At 38.1% G+C, this 17,474-nt stretch overlaps 1 pseudogene; it reads right to left on the bottom strand.

The window, feature by feature from the left end:
• Positions 1-7,910: 7,910 nt before the first annotated feature.
• The window catches only part of LOC119054847 (UBX domain-containing protein 6-like), a 117,276-nt pseudogene continuing 107,712 nt past the window's right edge, over positions 7,911-17,474 (bottom strand).

Genomic DNA, 17,474 nt, shown 5'->3' with positions numbered 1-17,474 from the left:
AGATCTTTTTTGACCCTGTGCCCTTGAATATAAAATAAACAATTCACAAACAGTTTCTGGTTTATTTCTTATACACAAGTGAGGAAACACACGTATGCCTTAGCTATCTTATTAAATCTCCAGATAGGGCCCTGAATAAAGCTTTTAAAATCAACTAGGTTAGCCCTGGCTGATACAGTTCAGTGGATTGAGTGCAGGCCTGTAAACCAAAGGATTGTGGTTCGATTCCCAGTCAGGGCACATGCCTGGGTTGCAGGCCAGTTCCCAGTGGGGGATTCATGAGAGGCAACCATACACTGATATTTCTGTCCCTCTTTCCTTCCCCTCTAAAGGTAAATAAATAAAATCTTAAAAAAACAAAATCAATTAGGTTATACAATGATATTGGTCCTTTGAGAAAAACATTATCAAGGACATTTTTCCTCTATTATCTTTCTTGCTGTACAGTACTATATAATAAAGTCACAGCATAGACAACCTAATTTCATCTTGTCACACATTTCAAGAGTTCTAAATCCTGGATGGTGGGATAGGTTCAATAGATTCACTACATGGAAGATATGGTTTAAGCACTGGCTCCAATACTTACTAGCTCTAAAGCGGGAGAAATAATAGTATCTCTCCAGCTAGTAATAATCAACACAAAACTTCTTCCTCATGCCAGGCATTGTGAGGAATATACAATATTCCTCACAATACAACTTCTTTTTTCAAATGTCATACATACAATCGTACTTCTGCTGGAACCTTGCTTGTACACATACACACACACACACACACACAGAAAGAAAGAGAGAAATGAGAAGTGTTGGTTGTTTTTGAAAGGAGAAAATAAAATTCAGTTGGAAGAAATGATGGAAGTAAAAGAAAGAAAGAGCCTCTAAATATTGTGTATTTAGAATACACAATAATGTGTATTATTCTAAAATATGCTCTGCACTGAAATTTACATGTTGAAACGTTTCTCAGAACACCTATTAACATCATGAGACATTTCCATTACAGTAAATCAGAGAAACAAGGTTAAAGAGGATTTTTCTTCTGTGAAAGCTCTAATTCTAAAAATGATGTTGCACAATGACATTGGAAATCCACATTCTAATTGTAATTAGTCTACCTAACAAAAGTAAAAGCATTCCAAATTGCCTGCTTTAACAATTTAAAAAGCTGGAATTTCTGGGACTGGGAAATATAAAGATATCCCCTGTTCTGTCTCCCCAGTAACATGTGGTACACCCAGGGTACCAGGCTTCCATTATGGGGCTGCTGAGGGATCAGGCTCTGCCCAGAGAGGAAGCAGAGCTGCTCTGTAATGGTAGTGGGGTATAATCTCCATCTTCAGTCATTGAGTATCAGGGGCATTTTGGGAAGGAAGGACAAGCAAATAACTACTAGTGCTTCTTGCCCCATTTTCCACTTCATTCTTACGCGTTCCCTCCACCTATGCTTTCAAACCACCTACCTTCCAAATTCTCCCAGCTATGGCCACCCTACAATGTAGCTCTAATAATTTATACTTTGATACCTGAATATGAGCATAAGAAGAAAAGTACTCTGCTAAAATCATGCACACATACAAACGCTCACACAAAATCCTGCACTTGGCAACATACGAGACTCAGTTTTGCCCATAAACACTGGTGTCTAAAATTTACCCTGTATTCAATCCAGTCATATTATGGACAGAATGCCAAATATAAAACATAAAATAGTGCCTGTGAATTTACGATAGACAATCCACACTAGATTCAGTTCTTAAATTATTTAATTGTTGAGCTAAACATAAGAAAACATGCCAAGAACATGTAAAGGCATGCCAAGAACAAAATGATGAAAGTGGCATTTCACTGTATTTTAATTAGCATTTTTCTGACTTTAACTGAGGTTACACGTTTTTATTCATGTGAATGAATATTCATAGTCCACATGAATATTTGGACTATTTCTAGAGACTCATGCTCATTTTTTCTTTTGGATACTTTGTCTTTGAGAAAATTGTATATAGGAGTTTTCGTATATTTAATAATTTAGGCATTGTTGATATGTTTTCCATTTTGTCAATTTACTTTTAACTTTAACCAAAAAATTTCTTTGTCATGCAGCAGAAGTTTCTGTTGTCAATATCTCCTTTTTATGGTACCTGTCTTTCACCATGCTTTAAAAAGTTTTCCCCACTAGCAATATTTATATCTGACCAAATAGACATTGAAACAAAGGTTATATAGTTAGAGACAAAGAAGGATATTACATTAATGATAAAGGAAATAATCCAACAAGAAGATATAACCCTTGTAAACATTAATGAGCCGAACATTGAAGCACCTAAATATGTAAAGCAAATCTTGATGGACATAAAGGGAGAGACTGACAGTAATACAGTCATAGTCAGGGATTTTAACACCCTCATTGACATCAATGGATAGATCTTTGAGACAGAAAATCAACAAGGGGACAGTGGCCTTAAATGACACACTAGATTAGATGAATTTAATAGGTATCTTCAGAGCATTTAATCACAAAGCTGCAGGAATGTACATTCTTTTCAAGTGAATGTAGAACATTTTGTAGGATAAAACACATGCTAGGACACAAAATAAGTCTCAGTAAATTTGAGAATTTTGAAATTATATCAAGCATCTCTTCTGACCATAATGGTATGAAAGTAGAAACCAGTCACAAGAAAAACACACAAAAACCAAAGACATGGAGGCTAAATAACATGTTACTAAGCTATGAATGGGCCAACAATGAGGTCAAGGAAGAAATTGAAAGATGCCTTGAGACAAATGAAAATGAGAACACAACAACCCAAAATCTATGGGACACAGCCAACCAGTCCTAAGTGGAAAATTCTTAGTATTATAGTCCCATCTTAAAAAACAAGAAAAATCTCCGACAAACAATTTCACTTTACACTTAAGGGAACTTGAAAAAGAACAAAAAACAAAGCCCAAAGTGAGTAGAAGGAAGGAATTAATAAAGATCAAAACAGAAATAAATGACATAGAGTCTTAAAAATATAAAATATCAATGAAACCAAGGGCTGGTTCTTTGAAAAGATAAACATGATTGATAAACCTTTAACCAGATTCATTAAGAAAAAAACATAGAGAACCCAAATAAATACAATCAGAAATGAAAGAGGAGAACTAAGAGCTGACACCAAAAAAAAAATACAAAGGATTGTAAGAAAATATTATAAACAACTACATGCCAACAAATTGGGAAATCTGGAAGAAATGGATAAATTCCTAGAAACATGTGCATAACTTTTCAAAACTGAATCAGGAAGAATCAGAGAATCTGAACAGAGAGATTTCACCTAGTGAAATTGAAGCAGTAATCAAAAACTTCCAACAAACCAAAGTCCTGGACCAGATGGCTCACAGGTGAATTTTATAAAATATTCAAAGAAGAACTAACACCTATCTTTCTCAAACTGTTCCCCAAAAATTCAAGAAAGGGTAAGATTCCCAAACTCATTTTATGAGGCCAGCGTGATCTTAATTCCAAAGCCAGATAAGGATACTATGAAGAAAGAATATTATAGGCCAATATCCCTGATGAACATAGATGCTAAAATCCTCAACAAAATATCAGCAAGCCAGATCTAGTAATACATTAAAAAGACCACACACCATGATCAAGTGGGATTTATTTGGGGAGACACAAGGCAAATACAATAACCATAGACAAATAAATGTAATATGCCACATAAACAAAATGGAGGATAAAAACAACATAATTATATCAATAGATGCAGAAAAACAATTTGATAAAATCCAACACCCATCAATGATTAAAACTTTTAGCAAATGGGGAATGGTGGGAACATACCTCACCATAATAAAGGCCATATATGACAAGCCCATAATCAACATCATATTTACCAGTAATGGGCAAAAACTACAAATGTTTCCCTTAACGCTGGGAACAAGATAGGCATGTCTGCTTTTGCCACTCTTATTTAGCATAGTACTGGAAAGTCCTGGCCACAGCAATCAGATTAGAAGAAATAAAAGACATGGAATTGGAAAGAAATAAGTAAAACTGTCATTATTTGCATATGACATACTACTGTGCATAGAACACCTTAAAGATTCCACCTAAAAAACTACAAGAATGGATCAATGAATTCAGTAAAGTAGCAGGATAAAAATATTTCTGAATAAAAGTATTCAGAAATCAATTGCATTTTTATACACCAATAATGAACTATCATCGAGGGAAACAACAAAGAAAACAATGCCATTTGCAATTGCTTTAAAAAATAAAGTACATAGGTATAAATATAACACAGGATGTAAAAGATCTGTGTTCAGAAAATTATAAGACATTGAAGAAAGAAGTGGAAGAAGATACAAATGAGTGGAAGAATATACAGTGTTTGTTGATAGGAAGAATTCACATCATTAAATTGTTCCTGCTACCCAAAGCAATCTGTAGATCCAAATCAATTTCTATCAAGATACCAATGGTGTATTTCACAAAACTAAAACAATTTACTCAAGAAACTTATATGAAACCACAAATGACCCCAAAAAGCTACAGAAATCTTGAGAAAGAAGAACAAAGATGTAGAAATCATGCTACCTCATATCAAACTATACTACAAGTCCATACTAATCAAAATAGCAGGGTACTGACAGAAAAACAGATATATAGATAAATGGACCAGAATAGAGAGCCCAGAAAGAAACCTATACCTCATAGCCAATTAATATTTGAAAAGGAGGTAACAACATACAATGGGGGTAAAGACAATCTACTCCATAAACAGTGTTTAGAAAATTGGACAGATACAAAAAAATGAAGCTAGGCCACCTTCTTACACAAGAATAAATTCAAAATAGATTAAAGACTAAATGTTAGACTAAAATCATTAAAATCATAGAAGAAAACAAAGGCAGTGAAATCTCAGACATCTCTCACACCAATATTTTTCTGGCATATCACCTTGGGCAAGAAAAACAAAAGAAAAAAATAAACAAATGGGATGACATCAAACTAAAAATTTTTGCACAGCAAAGGAAACCATTAACAAAATGAAAAGACAACCCACTGAATAGAAGAACATATATGCCAATAATACATCTCATAATGAGTTAATATCCAACATTTATAAGGAACTTATAAAACTCAATACCAAAAAATAAAAATAAAAAAATGGTAAATGACATAAATAAACACTTCTCCCAAGAGAAGCTACAGATGGTGAATGGACATATGAAAAGATACTCAACATTACTAATCATCAGAGAAATACAAATTAAAGCCACAGTGAGATGTTGCCTCATACCCATCAGAATTGCTATCATCAATAAATCAACAAAAAACTAGTGTTGGCAAGAATGTGGAGAAAAGGAAACCCTTGGGCACCATTGGTGGGAATGCAGATCGGCGCAGCCACTGTGGAAAACAGTATGGAGTTATCTCAAAAAAATTAAAAATGGAACTGCCTTATGACCCAGCAATTTCTATTCTAAGAGTTTATCAGAAGAAACCCAAACACTAATTTGGAAGAATATATACACCCTATGTTCACTGAAGCATTATTTACAATAGCCAAGATTTTGAAGCAGCCCAAGTGTCCATCAGTGGATGATTGAATAAAAAGCTGTGGTACATTAGCTGTAAAAACAGAATGAACTCTTACCCTTGATAGATGGACCTGGACAGCATTATGCTAAGTGAAATAAGCCAGCCAGAGAAAGACAAGTTCCATATAAGTTTACTCACATGTGGAATCTAATGAACAGAATAAACTAACAACAACAACAAAAAGAAACAGACTCATAGATACAGAGAACATATTGGCACCTGTCAGAGAGAAGAGGGGTTGCAGGGCTGGGTGACAAAGGTGAAGGGATTAAACAACAACCAAAAAACCTCAAAGACTCAGACAACAGTATGGTGATTACCAGTGGGAAAGCAGAAGGTAAAAGAGAGTATAGTGGGGATAAATGGTGATAGAAGGAAACTTCACTTGGGTGGTGACCATGCAATACAATATATAGATGATGTGTTATAGAATTGTACACCTGAAACATGTATAATTTTATTAACTGATGTCACCCTAATAAAGCCAATAAAATAAGAATAATAAAAATAATAAAAAGTTTTCCCCTCTCTCAGGTTTGATTTTTAATTAATTTATTTTTAAATTAAATTATTGGGATGACATTGGTTAATAAGACTACATAGGTTTATTAATGTACAAGTGTATATTTCTATGATACATGATCTGTATATTTGACCCAAAGTCGAATCATCCTCCATCACCATGTATTCGGACCCCCTTTACCCTTTACTACACCTCACCTCCCTTCCTTCTGGTAACCATCATACTGTTGTTAGTATTTATGAGTTTTGTTTGGTTTTTTTCTTACTTGTTTATTTGTTACTTTTAGTTTTATATCCCACATATGAGTGAAATCATATGGTTTTCAACTTATGCTACCTCAGATTTAATTTTAAAAATTTTTTCATTGTTGTTCGGGTGCAGTTGTCTCCGCCTTCCCCCACTGCTCTTCCCTGACCTGCCCAACCCCCTCTTACATTTAATCCTCCACCCCCATTGTCCTTGTCCATGGGTCCTTTATACATGTCCTTGACCTGACCCTTCCCCTTCTGTCCCTCATTATCCCCCCCTCTCTTGTCACTGTCAGTTTGTTCTTTATTTTCATGTCTCTGGTTCTATTTTGCTCACTTGTTTGTTTTGTTGATTAGCTTCCACCTATAGGTGAGATCATATGGTATTTGTCTTTTATTGCCTGGCTTATTTCACTTAGCATAATACCCTCTAGTTCCATCCATGCTATCGTGTAGGGTAGGTAGGAGCTCCTTCTTTCATTCTGCTGTGTAGTATTCCATTGTGTAAATGTACCACAAAACTCTCTGATCTTTTCTAGAAATTATATGAGTTTTAGTTTACACCTCCAGTACACTTGAAATTTTTTTCATATGTTCGGAGGGTATCCATTTTTTTTCCAGATGGCTGCTCAAGTTATCCAAAAACATTCATTACACAACCCATCATTTTCCCACTGACCTAAAATTCCAATTTTTTATGTACAGAATGTGTAAATACGCTTGGACTTATTTCTGGTATTTCATTATTATTCCATCCATTTCTTTGTTCATGTGTCAGTACCATACTTCTTATTATCTTTAGCTATGAAATATGCTTTAGTATCTAAGATAATTCTCCCTTTTACATTTTTTATTTTCAAGTTTTTTGACTACTCAAAGGGCCTGTTTATTTGGGTTCAGAATTTAGAGTTACAGAATTCTGTCTTGACAGGCTCGGCTTCTGCATCCTATGCCACTATGCCAGCATTCCCAGAGGGGAGCCTCCGGGCCAGCCGAGTTGCCTAAGCCACAGCATGTGGGGCCTGGGCAGGTGCTGCAGGCCCATGCTCCTGCACAGGGTGGTCTTGGGTCAAGCATCCAGTTCTGTTAATCAGGTTAATAGCCACTGGACAAGGGTTTGACCCTGAGCTACCAAGAACAGCACAGCAGTAGATAGAAAATAGATAGGGGGGAGGGTAAGAATAGTAGGGGAATATAGAATCTAAAGAACTTGAGACACGTGTTCATGAACTAAAGGGGGGTGGGGGAGGTGTGTGCAGGGTGGAGGGGAACGGAGGGGGGAATAGAACAAATGTAAAGGCATAACCAATAAAATAAAAAAATATTTTTAAAAAAGAACAGCACAGCAGCTATCCCCTGAAAGCCCTCTGGGTGGCCGTCAGGGGCCAACCAGTGGGTGTCCCCTACCAATGGGCTGGTCAAACAGACCCAGAGGAGGCTGGGAGGCCTTGGAGTGGAGGGGAAAAGGGACTTGAGCAGTGGTGGAGGAAGGAGGAGAGCATGAGAGAGATGCACGGGGGCTGAAGCCAACCCTGCTTTTATTTCGAGAGTTTCTTGATGGCCGACTGGAGCTGGAGTTTTAGGATAAATGAGCCTGGCTCCTCCCCTGTGGCTTTGATGTCCTCCAGCACTGCCATGCTCCACAAGAAGGTCAGGAGGGCTGAGGTCACCAGGCCATACTCACTGAAGGCCAATTTCTCGTCCTCTAACCACCTCTGTCCATCAAAGGCCAGCAGCTTGAAGGGCAGTCAGTTGCTCTGCAAGGCCTTCAGAACAAGCTATAGAGTCCTGCCACCTGCTTCCCTGCATAGCAGGTCCCCTGCAGCCATCTGGGACAGGAACATGCAGCAGTGTGTAAGTGTACTGACACATCTTCCTCTGTTCCTCTTTCTCCCACGTGGCCATGGGCCAAAGCAATGATTGGCCACTCCACCGCTGAACCTGAGCCTCTGCTCCCATTTGACTTCCTTGGGCATGAGGTTAAAGAAATCAGAGGGCAGGTTGAACTCGGGACAGGCCGGGCTGAGGGTTGGAAGACACGCAGCTAGCGGACCTGACCAATGCGGCCACACAGACCAGGCTGGGCACACAGCAACTGCTCCTTGCTCCTCTCCAGGCTGTGGGGCTGGGCCAGCATGGCCTCACTCGGCATGCAGAACTCTTCAGGACACTCCTGACCTGGAACTGGCAACAATGCCTCCTGGAAGCCAATGGCCTCAAACAACTCGTGGGTCCCTTCCAGGCAGTTACTGCACTCCTAGAACATCTTTGTTCTGCAGCTTGATCTTCCAGTACTTCTGCTCGGGGTGCAGGTGGATATTGTCCAGTTATTTTGCAAGGGTGTACATGTGCAGCTGCACCCTGTTTCGATCTTTACTAAGCATGTGGATCTTCATGATGGAGGCAGATACCAGGTCAGTGGAGCCGGTGAGAGAAGGGCTTCTTTGATTCAGGTGTTCTGCTGGTCCTTCCTCAGGCCTGTGTGAGCGGGCAGGTGAAATATACTCGAGGCACTGTCAGATGAGTGGAGCCTTCCTCTTTGGACTCAGGCACCCTGGCTCTGGGTGAAGTCTTGTGACTTGCGGCCCAGCCTTCAGCTACTTCTGTTAGAGTTGGGCCAGGGCCGTTGTGGCTGCCATCTGTGCCTAATCAGTGGGTCTCTGGTGGGGCTGCTGGAGCACCGACTGGTTGATCTTTTTTTGAAGGGTCTTTTTCTTCACTGACTCAGTGAGCTTCTATCCAGGCCCCTGGCTCTTAAACTTGATGTCAGCCTTGATCTCTTGGAAGAATTTCTTCACAGTGGCCGGACGCCTGATGGGGCAGTAGCGTGCGGGGAGGGGGAGCAGGGGAGAGCAGGGATGGCTACCTAGAGCCTGGTCAGGGATGGCGACCCAGGGCCTGGTGACCTAGGGCCTGGTTAGTAGGAGCCAACAACCAGCTCAATTTTTTTCTGATAATCTTCAACATGTATTATTCCAGAGGAACCCTAAAATGAGCATTCTGATTTAAAAAATATTACAGATGTATTTTCATTGGAATCATGCTAAATTATAAATATATGTATAGAAATTAAAATTTTAATCTCTTATTTTGTTAAGGATTTTGATTTTGATACATTATTGAATGTATTTTTAGCATCTATGAAAATGGCCATGTGCTTCGTCCTTTGGTTCTATACCCTTGGGAATTATATTAGTATACTTCTCAATAAATTTTCTTTGAATTCCTGTAATTAATGCCACCTGGTCATGATCTCTAGTTCTCTTATTATGCTACTTGATTCCACATCTTAATCTCTTACTAGAATTGTGCGGTCAATGGTGTAAGACTAATCTGTAGTTTTATCTTTAGAGTTATGTTTAGTTTAGGTATTTTTCCCTAACTTATATCATATTTGCTTTATATGGAATAATTAGAAGCTCTTTTTATTTGGATTTATCTTTTCATTAAATGTTTGGTGAAATGTAAACAACTGTAAAACTGTTGTTGACATTTTGGGGCAGCAGCTTTTTTGCCAGTGTTTTCTAGTTACTATTTTTTCCTATGGCAATGGTTCATTTAAATATTTTTTTCTTGTAATTCCTTTTTAAAAAATTTTAAATTAACTTATTTTTACATGTACACAATTTTTAATAATAATCTGTAATGCTAATCTTGTGATCTGGTGATCTTTAACTTCTCTAAAACATTGCTTATTTTGTGAATTTATATTTTTTATAATCTTTTAAAAGATTTTATTTATTTATTTATCTTTATTTACCAACAGCCCCGGCCCAACTCTAACAGTAGAGGGGAAGGGAAGGAGATAGGAAGAGAAATATCAATGTATGGTTGCCTCTCATGCATCCCCAGCTGGGAACTGGCCTGCAACTCAGGCACGTGCCCTGACTGGGAACCGAACTGCGATCCTTTGGTTCACAGGCCCGAGCTCAATCCACTGAGCTATACCAGCCAGGGCTTATAATTTTAATTTGATTATGTATGCTAATCATTTTATATTTTCCAAATTAACTAGGTCTTAGATATATTTACCAATTCTTCATGTCTCTGTATATTAATTCACTCTTTGTTCCTTTTAGTATTATCACTTTCTTCTGGTTCGTTTGTATTATCTTGTTATTTTCTGTAAATTTTATTTTAGCTGCTTAATTCATTTATTTTTAGTTTTTCTTGTTTCTTATGCAGATGCTCCTTGACTTACAATGGGATGACCTTCTGATAAACCCAACATTAGTTGAAAATATAATAATTTGAAAGTGTATTTAATACACCTAACCTGAATATCGCTGCTCAGCCCAGCCTATCTTAAATGTGTTCAGAACACTTACATTAGCCTACAATTGGGCAATATTATCTAAAATGCTGAGTACACTGAGCAGGGTGTCAGTAGTTGATCCTTATAATCATGGGGCTGACTTGGAGCTGCTGCTGGCTGCAGCTGCCCAGCATCACGAGAGAGTATTATATTTCAAGCATATCATTAACCCGGAAAAAGATCAGAATTCAAAATTCAAAGTGTGGTTTCTACCTAATGTGTAAGGCTTTCACACCATCCTGTAGTCAAAACACCGTAAGTCAAACCATCATATATGGGGCGACTTTCCTTGCAAGTCCCCCCAAATGAGAATGAATATGACCGAGACATGATGTGATCTGCTTAGGGAGGAGAAGTGAGCAGTGGCCAGTTTCTCAGGGGAAAAAGACCAGCAGCAGCCAGTTTCTCTGAGGAGAAAAAGGCCTCGAGCCCCCTCCTCCAGGGCCTTTTATTGGGTTGTAATACACAGGAATATAGGGCGGCAAGGATCAAACAGTAGATAACATTTCAAAGAAATCTGAGGGCTTCAGAGTCTATCAGGAACAGAGTTTTAGGGTTTCCTGCTCGAACCCTTAACATATGAATGAAAGCACTCTTAGCAGAGCAGATTTCACAGGTTTATCAGGAAGTCTTTGTGGTGCCAGATTTTTTCCCCAGGACACACTCTAGCAAGGCAAGGAGCTGCACCTCTCCCCATCAGGTATTTATGCTTAAGGGGATTACAGCCAGAAAGCACTTCTCCCAGAGGACATGGGGACTCGGGCTATGTCAAAGCCAGGGGGTGAGAGTCCATTGCTCTCTGTTGCAGCCCCCCAAGTCCTTCTATGAAGGCCTCCCAAGTGATTGAGTCTGGCTTAGGTTGCCCCCCTGCTGTGAGGGGTCTTACCCATCACTGACTTTCAACCAAGCTTTGGGGGCAGGGAGAGGAAACTGAGGCAGCTTTGTCTCCTGCGGCTCGCATTCCAAAGGTCATCTCTCACCCTTAGCCACAAGGGGTAGAGATACAATTCCTAGAACCAGGCAGAGTGGTCTACAACAATTCATAAGCCCAGGACATCTGCATAACTATTAAGGTTGGATTTGCCCTGAGCAGTGCTTTAGTTGTATACCATAGCTTTTAATACATAGTGTTCTATTAACATTTCTATTGTTATTATCTAGAAATTCTGTCATTTCAGTTTTTATTTCTACTCTGAAGTTATTTAAAAGAGATTTTTTTAAATTTAAGCTTTGGGGGAGGAGGTTCTATATTTGCTAGCAGTTCATAGTTTAATTATAATGTAGTCAAAGAATCTTATGTATACTATATCTACTTTTTGGGATTTACTGATGTTTTCTTTGTGGCCCAGAATATGGTTAATTTTGGTAAGTGAGTACACAAAAAGGTGTAGTCTCTGTTTTTATGGAATAGAATGGTAGTTACCCAGCATAATAATTTGAAAGATTTGATTTTACTTTTTTTATAGTAATCTCTATCACTTCGATCTCCTCTAAACAGAGTATAGTCATTGACTCACTCTAAGTAATTCAAAACTATATGCTTCTGTCTTTACACTTGTTCTTTCTCCTCTTCTCAATCACATTATAGTAGATTATATATTTTTCTGCCCCTTACCTCCACTGCTCAACTACGTAGGTCTAATTCTAGTCTGGCTGCTTTACCAGATATGAATATTAGGCAAGTTATTTAACTTCCTGATTTACGATTACCTCATCTGTAAAATGGGAAATATATGTGTATTATATATTCATATATATATTATTCGATTATATATTATATAGTTATTGTGGAGTCTGGAGCTATACATAACAAATGCTAGCTTTTACTATTGTTTTATTTAAATATTAATAGACTTTAAAAAGTCTATGGGAATGCCAACTTCTAAAGACTATTTCTCCTAAAGAACAAGCAAAAAGGACTTGTGAAAATTCTCTTGATGGGCAAGCCTCTACCTCTATTTTCCCTGTTTTGCTTTTAACATAATATAGTCATGTGGTTGAAGTGTAAAAAGTCACCCTTCACCCCTGTTTCCCAGCCAGCTAGTGCTCCTCCATCATTATTAGCTTTTCTGTGGATTCTTCCTGAATTTTAGGAAGAATTTCTACTTCAAATATTTTTTAACTGAAGCTGTGAAAAATGAGGAAATCGGCATATTTAAGCTTCTTCCCCTTTCCCTCCCAATTGCTGTCACTTACAAAATATTACTTCATCTTAACATTAAGAATACTTACGGAAACTACAGTATACTTCTTGAAGTCTTTTGTTGTTGCTTTTGTTTTATACTTGAATCAAAAATGTAAACAAGTATAAAATTAACGTCAGAATCTGTTTCAGGGTAAGATGGAGTAAATGTTCTTCATCCATTGTTTCCTATGAAATGTAGCTACTGAAACAGTGTGCAGGGAGGGATTTGGAAAGTGAACAGGAGGAGCAAGTGGATTGGGGAAGAGGATGAGAATTGCAAGTGCCATCAAACAGGCTGTTGGCTTTCTGTGTCTTTTACTCTGTGTTCCCTGAGCTGGTCTCAGCACAGTGTGGGGAAGGGTTTTCAGGAACTACTTATAAAGGATACATGGACAAAACCAAGGGGCAGGGTGGAAGCAAGGGAGGGAGGGGGGTTTGGCTGGGGTCAGTGGGAGTGGTGAGGGAAAATGCAAACAACTTTAATTGAACAACAATAAAGTAATAATAAAAAACATGGACATGGACATAGGTACCAACAGAGAGAGTTGCAGGAGGAGTCAGCCCCCTTGTTTTTTTCTTGAAGAGAAGGGAAAAGGTCTCCCAACACCCAGAGAGAGAGGAGAGAAATTGCTACTTTGCGCGTGTGTGTGCCCAGTCCCAGCCTTGATGTGCTTGGCTGAGGCAGCCTCAGTGACAGTCCATAGGGAGCAGCAAGAGACTGGAACGCTGAGAGAATTGCTCTTCTGGTTGAAAGAGCTGTAGTCTCAAAAGGGTGGGACAAGCCCTGCCAATGAATGACACCTAGTCTGATTCCATCTGACTCTCAGTGCCCCCAAACTAACTGCTCCTCCTCCAAACTGCCCTCTTGCTTTGGTAAGACTTTGGAGGCTCAAAATATACAATGGCTATAGAAGGAGACCTCCTTGTTGAATGACTTTTGTGAAAGAGACACTTCAGCTCTTCACCAAAATCTCTTTTTCTTTTCCGCCTGGGCACCCAACCAGATTCATTTCCCAGCCTCCATTGTAGTTAGGTATGGCCATGGAATGCTCCCACATGGGATGTGTGCTACTTCTAAGCCTGATGTGGCACACATCACAACTGTTCCTTCATACTCTTTCACTTTACTGATGAAAAATGGGATGCTGATACCCAAGTGCCCTTGAAAGCCACATGTTGGTCCATTGTAAATGGATGATATTGAAGCCAAGTTTATAATTTTCATTACTTGTCTTTCACTGCACTAATTATATGTATTAAGAAATAGAAAACCAATCTTAGCGTGGGGTAAGGGAAAACAAAACATACATTGGAAACAATAAGAAAACAGATAACTGAGTTACAGTAGTATATGAGTACATACTAATGTTTTATATGTATGAGTAGTATTACATGTACATATATCCTATATGTATAATTTGTGTACTATTAGATGTATAGATAATAAATATTACTATGTTTGAATACTATTATAAACTATATATAACAATATATTATATATTTTACGTATATTGCATGATACTGCCTTCACCCACCCAGAAAAAGTCCAACCATTGTTGATATAACAAGAATGGTTTGTACAACAACATTCATGTAACTGGGCAGCCGAGGAGAGTGGACTGGAATGTGCATGTGTGAACAGTGACGACTTCACTGTGCTAGTCAGTGGAGGTGGCAAATGCTATAGAGTGAGCATATGTACTGTGTGGACTTCACATTCAAACTGACTGAGTGAGTAGAGGAAAGAATATCCATCACATTTTGCATTAAGCTTGAACAATCTTCTGTGGAAACTATTTGTGTGATTCAGAAGGCTGCAGCTATGGGCAACTGGTGATTGGCAGCTTCATCACAACAACACACCCACTTATATATCACATTTCATCCAGAGTTTTTTGGCAAAACATCAAACCACCCAAGTTACTTGGCCCTCTTACAGCCCAGATTTTGCACCCTGTGACTTGTGGCTTTTCTTCCAAAACAAAAGTCACCTTTGAAGGAAAGAGATTTCAGCCTGTTGATGAGATTCAGGAAAATATAACAGGGTAGCTGATGACAAATGAGAGAACCATGTGAGGCCCCAAGGGCCTGCTTTGAAGGTGACTGAGGCATCATTGTCTTATGTACAATGTTTCTAGTATTTTGTATCTTCTTCAATAAATTTCTCTATTTTTCATATTACATGGCTTATACCTTTTGGACAGACTTCATATATGTGTGTACTTGATAAATATATTACACATACATAATGGGTATCCTGTTACACATATATTGCATTCATGCTGAAAGAATTATAAGGATAGGGTAGGATGAGTCAGAGCCTTCCTCATAGCTAAGGTCAAGTGACCCACTTAGAAGTTGGAGAAATGGTTGTATCAACTAGGGCTCTTGGCTTCCTCTGTTAGTTTCTTCATCTTTATGGATGACCAAAGGAATGGAAACTGTTTTAAAATCAAATCAGCAGATATTGATTGAGTAAGACACCAAGTTGGGCAATGGTTAAATTGGTGTCATTTCTTAAAATTAGGCCAAAGGTTCTGTGTAACCAAGAAATTGCACAACGAAATGCAACTTACTCTCAGCCTCTCAGTTTAGCTTCTGGGGCAGGCTCCTCTTTTTCTTCAACATCCTTATATTTTGTCTGGGATTTTCAAGCTCAAATAAAGTGCATTTTAGTATTTCACTGTATAATATGATATACCAAGTACAGGAAAGGGATAAATATAGAATTTAATTTACTCCAGGGCAAAGATTAGTCAGTGAAAAAGTCTTGGCCCATTTAAAAAGATCTCATCTTAAAGCAAATTTTTGTTAATGATCCTTTTTTACCTGTCTGGACTCTCTGGGAAACTTACCTAAAGTAGAGACAAATTAAGAGAAGATCCTTTTGCCTTTTGCTTGTCCTCCTTCCTTTCTGAAATTCTGAACATGGCGTAGATTATTATGCTTTTTGGAATCATTGTTTGTTCCTTTATATTCTTTCTAAGCCTCTGACAAGCAAAGCCATTTTCTTCTCATACATACTAAGGACTAAGATATAAGAAGAAAAATCTGAATCTGTGTAATTAAATTTACTTAATTTTTAACTGCTGAGTGGGTGTCAATTGGAAATGCACTACTGAAAATATCATTATTATTTTAGTGAGTAAACAGCATTAACCATTTAGGTATCTGAGAAAAGACTGATAAATAATACATACTTTCAAAAAGTGATGTTAAGAACTTTGTCTGGTTATCCATCATTAATGATATGCCATATAAATTCAGAATGTTTTCTTTCACATTTGAGTATTTAAAATAACTTTGATAATTGCTTGGTTACACTTTAAAAATTTCTCTCACTGGTGCTAATATTTGTGAGTTGAGGGTGGATTTCATTTTTAGAAATAGAAGTTTCTTGGTATTAATGTCTGTTGAGTGACTAGACTAGGAGAATATTTCTATTGATAAAAATGAGATATGTTACAGCCACTGTAGCCTTTGTCTTCACAGTTTGGAACTAGCTGGCTTGGAAGAAAATTAAAAAGTATCTGAAGTAATGGCATTGCCATTAGAATAAGAATATAACTTTATTCTTACCTTCACATTCTTTTTTTTAAATCTCTCTCATTCTCTTGGGTTCAGTTGTAACCTCTATGCCACTAAATATCAAATCTACATCAGTCTACTTCTCCATAATGTCCTCCTCTGTAAGTTCCAGGCTCATACCTCCCAACTCCTTTTAGACAAGTTCTGCCATCATCTCTAAGTCAACTTGTTCAAGATCAGATATGTGTCTACTGTGAAAAGCTCTTCTCCATCCTGCCTATTTGCAATGACACACACAGCTCCAGCTCAAGTCCTCACTGCCTCATGGAGAGATTAGTATAGCAATGCCCTAGTGAGTTTTCGAGGCTCAAGTCTCTACCTTTCCAATGTCTCTCTCATAACCTTGCCCAACTAATCTCCCTAAACTCAATTTTTAATCCTGTTATTCCTCTGATCAGTGGTTCCTTATATTCATTATGTTTAAAATCCTCTGATTTCATTTCACTCACCATGCTTACCCAGTACTAGTTCCCATGGCTTTCAACATGCACTTCCACTCTGGTAAGACTAATTGCTTCTCTGCAGAAACCAGTGTGCTCTCATCCCCATATTTTGGCTTGTGTTGTTCACTTAGCTATTTATCATTTCAAATCCTATCTCTTCTGCCAGGCCCCAGATCAAATTGTGCCTCTCTAAAGAGTGCTCTCTCACCATGTCAACTTCAATTCTTTTCAGTGAAGTCCCCAAAAAGGAAGGCCAGAGAAGTTGTCAGGAATGTAAGATGTATTCTGCCTCTGTGTTCTTTGTTCTTAGCTTCTGTGTTTTTTTTAATTTCTTTCTCCTCAGTCTCAGAACTTTAATTTTGTGTGTGTATTCATTTATTTTTAAATCATTTTTGTTATTCTATTATAGTTGCCCCACTTTTTCCCTCTTTGCTCTCCTCCATCCATCCTACCCCCTACTCCCACAGTCAATCATCACACTGTTGTCCATGTCCGAGGGTCATACATGTTCTTTGTCTAGTCCCTTCCCCTTCTTCCCACACATTACTCTACACACTGTCCTGTTTTATTA

The sequence above is a fragment of the Artibeus jamaicensis genome, unplaced genomic scaffold (assembly GCF_021234435.1).
Source record: "Artibeus jamaicensis isolate MK-2021 breed Jamaican fruit bat unplaced genomic scaffold, CSHL_Jam_final contig_482, whole genome shotgun sequence".
NCBI lineage: Eukaryota > Metazoa > Chordata > Mammalia > Chiroptera > Phyllostomidae > Artibeus > Artibeus jamaicensis.
The sequence above is the reverse complement of the archived record's forward strand: the minus strand, read 5'-3'. Positions and strand labels throughout refer to the sequence as shown.